Below are 8,235 nucleotides of genomic sequence, written 5' to 3' on the forward strand. Positions count from 1 at the left end.
AAGAACCTTTTTAGTCAGTCAATACTTCACTGCCAGAAAACCTGTTCCCTTTTGCTCCCTGCAGGGCAGCAGAACAGGTGCTATGAAGGACCTTTTGGATATAGGGCTGATCAGGATCAGATTCCTGAAAAGGAGCCCCATTGCATTTATCTGTTGTTCTTTCTCACTAGCTAATTGAAATCGTCCTTTCTCAGCTGGGGGAAAAAGTTTTGTTCTCTATTTACTATGTAAATTGGTAAGTCACAATTTTATCGCATCATGTGGAAAACGGTAAATCAAGTTAAATCATCGTCTAAAATAATAGTATGAATCATTAGCATCTGTTAAAAGTTTGCTCTTTATTAGTATAATTCAGCTTGCTGAAATCTATTAACAGGAGCACTAACATTCTCTGAGAATGAGATTCATTTGGATCCATGTTTCTCTTTCTTCATCCAGTACAATAAACCTAGAATCAGATATTCTGAATTGAGATTCAATTAAATTCAATTAAATTAACATTTATTAAATATTAATAATATTAATAAATAAATTTTATAATAATATTATTATTACTATGTTCCAGGCACTGTGCTAAATACTGGGGTTACAAATAAGAAAAAGACCATGCCTGGACTCAAGAAGCTTATAATCTAATGTGAGAAGACAGCACCAAAAGGAACTGGATTCATCCACAATTCTCTCTTATTTTCTATAGGAAATCATTTGAACTAGAGTACTTTAGGAATAGATTTCTTTACAAGTTCTTAGCAACAATTCACAAATCAGAATTCCATAAAGGAGAAAGTAACCTGGAAGTAGAGTCAGAAGACCTGAGGTTAAGCCCCAAGTCTTCCCATTTGCTTGTAGTATGACCTTGGATATGTTACTAGACTTCTCAGAGCCTCAGTCTCTTCATCTATTAAAAACAAGATATTATATTTGGACTATGGATAAAATTGTTATAAGGATTAAATGAGAGTGCAAGGAAAGTGTTTTCTGACAATAAAGAGCTACACAATGGTAAGAGAACCTAAACACATGAAACATCTATGTGTCAAATCTCAGATGGCATGAAACAAAGAATAAAGAGTTATAAGGAATGAGTGAAATAGAGCTCGTTAGGACGTGAAATCGGAGTAGAGCCATTCAACTTGGGAAGCAAGCACGTAGTAAACAAACAAATGGAAGACCATTAGATTGTAAGCTTCCTGAGGCCAGGGACTGCCTTTGCCACATTTTATATTCCCCAGGGCTTGGTACATTGGCTGGCACATAATAGGTGCTTAGTAACTGCTTCTTGAATGACTATGACAGGAAATTCGTGGGGCCTGGAGATGGGGGATGAGATACCATCGCATATTTTCCCAAGAGCCGTTTTTTCCTTGCCTCTCTTTATACATTACATTTATAATCACTTCACTGGAATATTCTAGAAGAGATATCAAATAATCTAATATGATGGATTATTCATACCTCCACGTTAAATCGTATGTCACACAGAGGGCTGTTTATGCCTGGTCAGCTGCATGCCAGCATGGCTTAAAGTTTCCTGTCTTCAAGCCTCTGAAATTGCTTTTGCCCCTGCTTAGAACTCGATCTTTCCTCTCCTCTACTTACCCAAACCCTGCCCGGCCTTTGAAATGTAACTCATATCCCACCTCCTCTGAGAAGCCTGATCTGATTATCTCCACCAGAAGTGATTTCTTCCTCATGTGATTTCTTCCCATGATTACTTACTCATTTAGCACTTTTATAATCCTTTTTTCTGTTGGTGTCTAGGCGTGTAGGTCTTCTCCCCACTAAGTTTTTAAGTTCCTGAGAATAAAGATTATGCCTTATAGGAAGGCAGGGAGGTAGGCAGCAAGGAAACAAGTATTTGTTAGATATCTACTATATTGCACTGTACTAAGCACTTTACTAATATTATCTCATTTGATCCTCACAACAACCCTGGGAGGTAAGTGCTATTATTAGCCCCATTTGACAGTTGAAAAAACAGAAGGTAAGTATTTTGCCCAGAGTAACACAACTAGTATGTATGTGAGGATGGATTTGAATTCAGGTCTTCTGGACCCAGACCCAATACTCTATGCACGGTGCCACCTATCTTAGTTCTTGGTGTCTTCCAACAACTAGCCTTGCACTTCATAGATCTTCAGTGTTTAATATCAGTTGACTAAAGAACAAGAGTGATATTGTCAACCTTAGGTCCTTGGGGATTAACTTGCCCAGACGAACTTTCTTTTTTTCCTTTTTTTGTGGTCACTCATAGAACATAAATGATCTTTCCTATAAAGTTTTATTTCCATCTGCCGAGTCACTGGCTCTCCACAGTCTTTTCTGGGCAACTCTAAGATTGTTTGTCCTGTCTACACAGGTCCAGTGAAGTAGTGAATATAATCAACATTATGAATAAATGGGAGGTAAGAGTGAGGAGAAAGTTGTTTTAATCTAGTTTGGGGCCTATCAATTATCTTGATAATTATATCCAATGTTCTATAGTCAAACACACTCACTTGTATATGATAAAGTTTATTAATAACAGTAGCATTAGTTAGTCCTTCTCTGTTCCTTTTTCATTATCGTCTTCATGTAAAAGATCAATAAGTCAAGTTCCCTGATCAGTTGTATGACTTTATAGAGCAGTCATTTTAGCTTGGGATTTTTGAATGCATTGCCCCATAGAAAGAGTAGACTAAAAACAGCTCCTAATTAAGTCAATTGATGAGGGATGCCTCCAAGATGAATTTTCCTGCTTGAACTCTTAGTAGGATAGGTTCTATAAGGAAGAATCATGTTTTTTTTAATAAAGGAGAATTTTCTGGGAGCACAAAATTTCCTTCTCTTTTCCACTTTCTTCCCAAAAATGATCCTAAGAGATCAGCGGGTAGTGAGGTCTCCTTGTCTCCAAGAGAAGCAGAACCATATGGTTTTGTTTCGGTACAAGAAAAAAGTTCTTGTGCTCTAGATTTCTAACTGCTCTGTGCCTTTCTTCCTCCCTTTTCTCAGAGACATACAAATGAATTTTTCTTAGTCCAAGAGACAAACCAAAAGAGCTGGAATTATACCTAGGTCTGTTAATAATGGTAGATTATTCCTGTGGTGGGGGGTTGATAGGAAAGTTACCCTAAGTGTGTTTTCCTTCTGGGAGAAGCTCAAACCCTCCAAATAACCATAAGCCTGAATGTGGAGGTCTCTGGGGAGTCTTTCTGAGTTAGCAACCACAAGTTCAGCTCCTTCAGAAGGTTATAGGTACCCCAGAGTCTCCAGTCATCCTGATGAATGTCTGGTCACTAGATCCAGAAGGCTCAGGAGAAGAAAGTGAGGCTGGTGACCTTCACAGCCCTCCCTCACTCAAAACAAAGTCAAGTGCAGGCCGTGTCATCATTTCTCTGATGTCACGGTCCTCTTCGAAAACAAAGGACAAACATAACAACAATAACCCCCGAGCAGTGCTATTAGTGTGGTGAATTTTAGGACCTTGGGGGGAAAGAAGACTCAACAGAAAGGGAGGAGAACTGTGTTGATTACTTATGGGCTATTATGAGTCCTATTATGTCATCTGTATTTGTATATTGATTCTCATGAGTCTTTTACATTTTACATATCATATATGAGGTGGAAGGAAAAAGTCTGTCATCCCCAGGATTTGAATTGTTGTCTTGAGTATTTTTGATGGAGGATCTTCTTACCTCTATATGCGGAAGTTTAGGCATGAATTTTATTTGGAGATTTTCCCATAGTAATTACTTCCAGGAAAAAGACTAATGAGCTAAATAATTATTCATACATTTTTAACCTAGTTTGGGGTCTCATTCCTATAGACCTGGAGCTTAGGGATCAGAACAAGGAATTCCATCTATTTTTATAAAGATTTTTACTTCTTCTAATATTAATAAGATGTTACATCTATAACGAATCTTATAGACTACAGAACACTTTCACTATTTTGGCATTACGATATATAAACCAACTTGGGATCTCTGTTTTTACCCAGAAGATCCATCATTTTAAACTTCAAAATCATCAAATTTACAGCTAATATCATCAAAACTTCTTATAAATGTTTTTACCACCAGTTTTATGTGTATTTCACATCACATAGATGAAAATGTACTCTTTCCTTCTGAGTTCATAATCAATGGTCTGGTCAGTGACTTTGCCTGGAGATGGCACAGTTAGAGGTAGAGAGCTCAGGCTTCTGCCTACCAGGAGGAAATCAGTGGTTGAAAAAGAGTTATGAATTCCTTGACCTCTGCTCCAGGTCCCCAGAAGAAAAATTTCTCTATAGTAACAAGCAAAAACAAAGACCAGCATGGTGACTGAATTCAGGGGTACTTCCTTTCTCCACAATCTAACTCAACAGCTTCCAGTAACTCCTTTTACTCTTACCTACATAGACCAACTCTATCAAGATGTCATCATTGTTTGTCCTTCATTCTTGAAGTTAAGCCATGCCATAAGTACATCTCATTTTTCTCATGAAGTATAAATGCAAAGAAAGAAGAAAGATTTGAATGTAAGTTAAAGTCATTCTCTCCTGAATGAAAGGTCATTAAGGGTGCCTTTCAGTAAATCACTGTACCAGGCAGTGATCTAAGTTTAAGATATGGGTTTAGAAGTCCACCTTTTTGAAAAATCCTTCTCACTTCATCATTTTCTGAACCTTATGTCCAATTCTGTTAATGATGGTAGGTAGACTAAAATATCTTATGTTTCAGTCACACAAACTAAGGAATAAAAAAAATTCTCAAGTGACCTTGAACAAGTTATTTCCCTTCCCAAGGTCTCAGGTTTTTTTATTTGAAAAATAAGAAGATTGGACAATCACAACAGTGATGAACATAGAATTATAGAATTCTCAGAGCTTCAATGAGCTTTGTCCAAGTCCTTCACTTTATAACCAATGAAACTGAGGCTCAGAGAAAATAACATGGCTTCCCCAAGGTCATAAAAATAAGGAAAGAGCCAGGGAAATAGCCCACGTCTTCCAAGTTCTAATCAAGTGTTCATTATTCCACAGAAGGCTATACTGACTCAAGGCCCCTGTTTGGTATGACAACCCCATAAGGCTGGACTGTCATAGATCCCTTAAGAGTTTTGTCCATATGTATTTACAAAGAATCAAGTTGCAATTAGCTCTACTAATGCAATCTTTGATGCCAACATCTAATTGACTGCAGATTTGATGATGTTTTTTTATAGCCGGACATGAAGCATTGGCCTTTGATGGTAGTGAATGATGCAGGCAGGTCTAAAATCCAAGTGGAGTAAAAAGGGGAGACCAAAGTTTCTATCCAGAAGTATCTTCCATGGTCTTGACCAAGATGAAAGGAACTGCTGAAACTTACCTTGGGAAGACTATCACAGGTGCTGTTTTCATGTGTTGGCCCACTTCAATGATTCCCAAAACAAGGCCACCAAAGATGCTGGAACCATAGCTAGTCTCAATGCTCCAAAACATTAATGAGCCAACTTCTACTGCTATTACTTATCAGTTGGACAAAATGGTTGGAGTCAAAAGAAATGTGTTGGACTTTGACCTTGGAGGTGGTACTTTGGTTGTCTCCACCCTTTCATTAGAAGTAGCATCATTGAAATCAAGTCTACAGCTGGGAATATTCACTTGGGTAGGGAAGATTTTGACAACTGCATCATCAACCATTTCATTTTTGAGTTCAAATGAAAACACAAGAAAAATATCAATGAAAACAAGAGGGATGTTCACCATCAGTGTACCATTTGCGAATATGCAGAACACACCCTCTCTTCTAGTACTCAGGCCAGTATTGAGATAGACTATCTCTATGAAGGTATTGACTTCTAAACTTCTACCATCCATGCCTGTTTTCAAGGTATGAATGCTGATTTCTTCTGTGGCATACTGGACCCTATGGAAAAGGCTAGCGTAAGAGATCCTGAGGTAGATAAATCAGATTAATGACATTATTGCAAATGGCTAGTGAGCTGCACCTTTCATTGAATAGAAAGAATGGAATGAATTATGTTTGGGAAATTGCCAACATTCTTTAATGATCTAATACTTCTCCATAAAAAAAAGAACTCTTAAACATCAATATTCTTTGAGTGATATTTTATGACTTTTTTATGAATCATGGAAACCTATAATCTCTCAGAATTGATTCAAGGATCATTCAAAGGATACTGACCAAACTCATGGTAAAACACATTAGACACAAGGAATTACATGGGGCAGGGTGGTGTAGGGGGCTGGGGAGCAGTTTGAAGGGTGTCATAAAGGAATTTGTGATTGATGGGTGGTTCCGTTTGAATCTCCAAAATCCGAAAGCCTTTGCATGACTTCTTCAGTGGTGAGGAGCTCCACAGGAATATCAATCCTGATGAAACTATTGCCTATGATGCAGCTGTCCAGGCTGCCATCTTGTCTGAAGGCAAATCTGAGAATGTACAGAATTTTCTGTTGTTGGACATCATTCCTATTTCCCTTGGAATTGACACTGCTAGTGGAGTTATGTAATTTCTGATCAAATTCATTCCCATTATCCATGCCAAGCAGATGCAGACCTTTACCACCTACTTGGACAACCAACTTGGTAGTCTTATTCAGTTTTATGAAGGCAAGAAAGCAATAACAAATGACAACAACTGACTTGGCAAGTTTGAGCTCACAATGATCCCCTTCCTGTAGGGTTGTTTCTCAGATTGAAGTGATATTTGACACTGATGCAAATGGCATCCTCAATGTTTCTCCTCCAACTAATATGAGCACAGGAAAGGAGGATACGATCATCACCAATGGCAAAGCTCATCTGAGCAAAAAAGACATTGAGCACATGGTCTGAGAGGCTGAGTAATACAAGAATGAAGAGGCAACACAGAGACACAGGGTGTCTTTCAAGAATTCTCTTGAATCTTATACTTTCAGCAAGATAGCTACTGTAGCAGATGAGAAACTCCAAGGCAAAACTGGTGATGAAGACAAACAGAAGATCCTTGACAAACATAATGAAATAATCAATTGGCTGGATAAGAACTAGACTGAGAAGGAAGCATTTGAGCATCTGCAGAAAGAAATGGAGAACGTCTGCAACCCCACCATTCCTAAACTATACTGGAGTGCGAGGGCCATGCAAGCAGGTGTGCCTGAGAGGCTCCCAGGGGTGGAGCAGCCCCATCTGCAGGTGCTTTTCCCAGACGCATTATTGAAGAGATTGACTAAACACATCAGAAGAAAAAGTATTCCACACAGCTTTCCAAAAACTAGGCTCCAAGACAGTAACAGTTTAAAAGTACCATTTAAGGACTGTGTAAATTGGGGTGTTTTGAACACTTGAATGCGTGCAGAGGGAGAGAAGTGAACAACATTGTACTTTATCAGTACTGTAAACAAGTGGAAATGAAGCTCTTGTCCTGGAGAATAAAACCCATTTAAAATCGGCATCATAAAAAAAAGAACTTACAGTTCCCTAAAGGTGCAGTGCCCTTCAACAGTTATTTTATGGAAAAGATGCCAGAATAAGAAAGTTTAGTGCCCATATATATTTTTCTTTCTAATTTACTATCAGGGAGTAGGCTGGGCACTTGGGAGACACCAGCTTCTGAATCTGTAAAAGCAATCACAGTTTTATGCCATTGTAGACATGAGAATTAGAAATTTATCACCATCCCCAAATGAAACCAAGCACATAAAATAGAATTCTTCATTGTCAAGAAAAACACTCTAAATTAATTTGGAAAAATACTTACCCTCTGCTTACACATAGATAACTTGGAAATGGTTAAAAATGTTCTCACATCCTTATTATCAGCACAACACCAAGGATGTGTGAGCCAACCCTTTCCCTTTCAGTTAGCTAATCTTGCAAGAAAAATCATCTGTTCTTAAAAATAATTATTAAAATCAAGAAGACAAGTTTTTACATTAAATAATTCAGTTGAATTCTCTAACTTATGAGTCAGAAGCCTGGTTGAATAAAAGCACAGAGGGAAGTCCTCTGAAATAGGAGAATTCATCTCCCCCACATACTCCCCCTCTTTCCCACCTGCAATATTACACATATACACATAGGGAGAGTGGAGGGAAAATGTTATCCCTTCTATAGATCTAGAAAACTAGCATTTGCACCCTGAAGAGCCAGAAAGGAGGATTGTCAGTGAGACATAATGAGCCCAAGGATTGTCTCTTCCTATGACTACATATGCAATTATCAGGACAGTACAGAGGAAAATATTTTCTTAAATAACTCAGTTTAGCCACTTAATATTGCTCCA

The 8,235-nt window shown here is 38.0% G+C and overlaps 1 pseudogene; it reads left to right on the forward strand.

The window, feature by feature from the left end:
- The first annotated feature begins 258 nt into the window (after positions 1 to 258).
- On the forward strand, positions 259 to 7,183 carry LOC140511288 (heat shock cognate 71 kDa protein-like; annotated as a pseudogene).
- The last annotated feature ends 1,052 nt before the right edge of the window (positions 7,184 to 8,235 follow it).

This window comes from Notamacropus eugenii, chromosome 1 (genome assembly GCF_028372415.1).
Source record: "Notamacropus eugenii isolate mMacEug1 chromosome 1, mMacEug1.pri_v2, whole genome shotgun sequence".
NCBI classification, from domain to species: domain Eukaryota; kingdom Metazoa; phylum Chordata; class Mammalia; order Diprotodontia; family Macropodidae; genus Notamacropus; species Notamacropus eugenii.